Source organism: Orbicella franksi, chromosome 10 (genome assembly GCF_964199315.1).
Source record: "Orbicella franksi chromosome 10, jaOrbFran1.1, whole genome shotgun sequence".
Taxonomy (NCBI): Eukaryota; Metazoa; Cnidaria; class Anthozoa; order Scleractinia; family Merulinidae; genus Orbicella; species Orbicella franksi.
In genome coordinates this window covers 30348195-30353164 of record NC_138154.1, presented here as the reverse complement: position 1 = coordinate 30353164, position 4970 = coordinate 30348195, and positions in this window count along the sequence as shown.

Below are 4970 nucleotides of genomic sequence, written 5' to 3'. Positions count from 1 at the left end.
GCGCGGGAAAAGAGCAAGCAGAAAATTCGCTTTCAATTTTGCTACTTAGTGCCCGTGATGAAATTATTGTTTATCTGATTGGTTGGGACAAGCTGTGTGAGGTCCTTGAAGAAGCAGATTCACAGCTAGGCCAAACGTAAGTGCCAATACTTTAATAAGCCAATCACAAGCTGAAGCCAGCGCAGGCAACCGACAGCAAGCACGGGAAACATGACGTCAACCAACTCATAATTGGTTTTGGCTTCTCACCTGGTTGGCTGAGAATAAAGCATGTGCACTCTGATTGGTCAGAGCGTGTTGCAGCATGCGTAAAATCACAGGAAGTCAATAGAAGACCGCTGTTTACTAATTGCGATCTACCCACAAAGGAGACCTAGTCAATTATATTAAAAACAGCTAGCAAATAATCTCGGTTGGGTTTTCAAAACGCCAACTGTTTCAGAAGTTGTACATAATGTAGACAAGAGAATGTTGGGAGCAAATCCAACATTCATTTTACATCTAATTTATAGTTTAATTTGGATATTTTCACGAGACGGGAAATTGAACTTAACTGAACTGAGCTTAACCCCGTAAGCAACTTTTTAAAAAAAGAGTCCCTTACATCTCTTGAAATAGCGTTAATGTGCCACCCTTCAGCCTGCGTGAGTGGTTGACGGGATAATTGTTTTGGCGGGGAAGACGAGATGTAAAGCCGCGATGGGATTGGTGAAGGGTCGAGTTGAATTCCACTCGAGTTGATTTCACCCGGGCTTCGACGCTCGCGAATTCCCGAAAGCTAGAATAAAATGAAGGTTCCGCCACCAAAAATCACTCACTCACAAATCCCACCAGGTACGCAGGCTAGCCACCCCCTTAATTCGTTAAAAGTGTCAGTAAATTAAAAAAAAGAGAGACTGTGAAAGAATCGAGAACTTTTGAGAAGGTTTTGGGAATCACAGTCGAAAGTTATCATAGTTTTTATAGAAATAGGAGCTAGCGAAAATAGACGAATCTGGTCAAGTGAAACTTGGCATAAAAACCAGCTGAGAGGAAATACAAAGCAAAATAAAGGATACGATGTCTTAAGTGATGAAAAAAGAATATGAAATTATATGCTAGGAGTGATTTTAAGTTTCATTTCCCGTCTCTGTTTTCTCCCTTATATTATGAAAAGGTTTCGTAGATATACTTGCAAGGAACAAAGCGTTTTAAATATATTGGAAAAAAAAAGATATAATTTAACTATCCTCGGGCATGTGTTTGATGCTCATTAATTTTATAGAAGTTTGCGAGACTTTTTATACAGAGGAGGAGCGAATTCCAAGGAATTTTAACACCATTTTTCGATAGTGCAGCAAATAAAAGTCGGTTTCACCCATGTCTTTCCGCATGGTTTTTTCACCATTCAAACGAATATTCATCAATTCAGTATATGTTTGACGGAGACAGAGTAACTGTTGCTATGACACAATTCAACAAGAAAACCGCTGGACCAAATTGGACTTTCGAGCGTGACGGTATACCTGCGTGACACACTGCTGTACATCTTTCATAGCGTGACACAAAACGTTTACAGCACCCTACACCATTCGTGTCGTTTCCTAGCTAAGGATAGCAAACACGTGTAACTGGGACTACTTAAAGTTCGCTTTCGTGAAGGTTAAACTGTAACATATTATAACGCAACGCGTAAGGTTTTCCGATAATATTAATCCTAAAAGTTAGTTTTGAAATCTTATTTTTTTAGCGCATTTATTTCTGTTTTCCTAGAACAATTTGTTGGCAAATTCTAAAGCATCTTGTCAAGGGCAGCAAGTTTTCGAGTTATTTTGTTTATAACACTTGACAAGTTTAGAAAAATAGAATCACCCTGTTAAGTAAATATGGCTTTAAGCTAATATGAGTTTTGCAGTTACTTTTCTTTCATCGCAAAAATGGTATTTTCCTTATCAACAAGTTATCGTCAAAATGCATTAAAAAAAAAACAAAACAAAAAAAACTTTAAAAAACGTGGGAAGACAAGGTGATATTAAATGTGACAGAACTACCGCTGCGTCATACGCGAAAACAATTTCCAAAACAATTTAAAAGTTTAGTATAGTTTATTAACTTTTTTACACAAGTGAACTGATTTTACAGACTTGCATGTTTAAACTAGTGCATGTAAATGAATTATATTTAACAGACTATCGGCGGGCGATATGTTGCTTCTCTGGGAATGTTTGGAGTGTGCACAATGCATGCCATCCTACGTTTAAAGACTGCAAAGATGAGTAAAAATCTCCATTTTCAGACATTTGGACAACAGTCCTCTTTGTGGAAAAATCCGTCATTTTGTAAATGTGGCAAACGTTTCGCAAAACAGAGTTTTCAAGAATATCCACCTCAAATAACTTTCATAAAATTGAAGTTCTCCGTTCTTCTTGACTTATAAACTTAGCATAATAGGAGATATCTGAGGATTTAGATTGTCTTTTCGCCGTAAAATATTTGCAATGACGCAGAAATTCAATTCTACTAAAGTTATTGCACATCACCGAATTCCCATGCAAACTCTATTTCGCTAGACGTTTGTCCACGTTCAGAATAGCGGGTTTTCCCGCGAAAAGGTCTTTCTACCAAGCACCCACGAAAAAAGATTGTCTCCTACAACACTTGGAACGTTTTCAGAGAAGTGTACCGTGGCCACCATTAATATGAATTGACGACTGACTAGAATCGACTTTGATTTAATACTGAATATTGAAGACACGCCTGTCAATTGTAGAATAAAATGAAACGTTAAAAAATCAAGTAACACTGAAAGTGTGGCATCGTTCTAAATTATTTTTACAGGCCACAGTGCTCGCGGTTTATTTTTAAAAGGAAGATTTCAATTATTTGTTAGCAAGTGTATCTCGAAGTGAAAGAATAATTAACAAGCAGAATTTCATTTCATTTGATGGCACTTCCTTGACTAATTAACCCATTCAGCCCTGAATGGAACATAACTTTTCTTTCTGCTAGTTTCGTATCTCTTATAGAGAAACTCGCAGAAGCTTGTCATATTTAAAATGAGTATCTGACTCGTAATTCTCACAATCACTTTGCTTGAATTTGTATTGATATTGTTAAGAGAATCTCGATTAAAAACAGCATTGGGGCTGGAAGGGTTAAGAACTGGAATCAAGGCTGTTTCCCTGTTGTAGAGGGCAAACAATTTATACAATTTAAAAATATACTTTGAGAAGTAACTTGCTTGATGGTCCGAACGGAACATAGCTCAAGATGGAATAGAATAAATATTTTTGAAAGAGGAACGGTCTCCCTTCATTCTTTCTTGTCTTCCCTTTGTTAAATAAAAAAACATATATATCCCAAGTTTCTTTTCTTCTTTTCTTTTCCTAGACTGTGGAACTAATGCTATTTTCGCAGAAAATCATTTAACGGCGGCAATGACGAAGTCTTGTCTCGACTAGCAGCGGCCAGTCCTAATGGCCGGGCGTAAGTGAGTTAAAGTCGTCACTTCCGCGTTGATGAATTGGTTGCAAAATGAACCAAGGCCACCCAACAAAATTTTCCACAAATTTAACAAATAAAAATTGAGGAAGTTAACAATAGTTTTTCAACAAATTCTCTATTTAATCAAGCTGTACATTACAAAGGCAACAGATTTGTGTTCATTTTGGATGACTTGCTTTGCGCAGGTGGTCGCGCTCCGCGCTCTTGTATCGCGTTTCGCTCTTTGTCCCGCTAATCCGCCTGTTCTGCAGGCTAAGTCGCGTTAGTTGAATAACTTAGAAAATGATAGTAAAAAATAACCTCTTACATTTTGTAGGAGAGTTTTTGAACAGGTCATGGTGTTCGTTTCTAGACTCTTACGACAAGCTGAACCAATTGATCGATTTAGCACCACCGCATTTTAAAATTTTATGCCTACTTATGTCGACTTTTTCAAAACCTGAAATAATATCAATATCTAACCTTCTTTAGTTTGATTAACAGCGACGGATCTAGGGGAGGGGCCCGGGCCCCCCTTATTTTGGGTAAAAGAAGAGAAAAGAAGGAAGAAAGGAAGAAAAGCCGGCAGGGCAAGCAAACCTCCTCCCCCCCCCCCCCCCGCCGCAGCTCAAGTTCTGGATCCCTCACTGAGTTAGTTCTTTCCAAAAGTTTCCATTATTGACAAAGCGACACACCATACCAAGTAGTTCAGCTTATGCTTCTTTCTCGGAATATAGGTTACTACTAGGGTATCTAAAAGATAGTAACGCTGCGGCACATTCTGTTGATAGTGACATATTTTACGCAGTGATTCATCTACCTGCGCGTTCCAAGATTTACATTAACCTTTATTTCTTAAAGTAGTGTGTAACTTTTTAAATCTGTCCTTGTATGCATCAACTTCATGCATGATGATGCATCGATGGCGAGGTGTGCCAAGGGATCGTTTTTTTTTTTTTTTTTTTTTTTTAATTTTTATTTTTTTTCAACATTTTGGGTTATAATACATACAATACAACACAAAACATAACACTAATTACAATACTTACAATACGTCATAACTACAATAGATTACATACAACAAATTATAATTACTAAACGTAGCCTAATTATACCTAAAGAATATACAATGCGTTGTTTACAATAGTGCAGCTACCCAAATACAGAAAAAAAAAAAAAAAAAAAAAAAAGAAAGTAAGTTAGTGACATGCTGAGAAGGAGAAATTACAAATTAAGCTCAACTATTATTGAGAGATGGCATTAGTTTTTCCCACTTTTTGTAATGTTTATAAAGTTGGTTATTTTTGGTAGCTATTTTTTTTTCAATGTAATAAACGGTTTTTGTCTTTGCTAAAAATATTGTTAATGTTGGTTTAATTTTATTTAATTTACATTTATAAATAAAAAACTTTCCTAGCAGTATCAAGTGATTCAGGATAATAAAGTCTTCGTTGTTGTTGAACACTCCAAACAATATATTTTCAAATGTCAAAGTGTCCAAAGATACA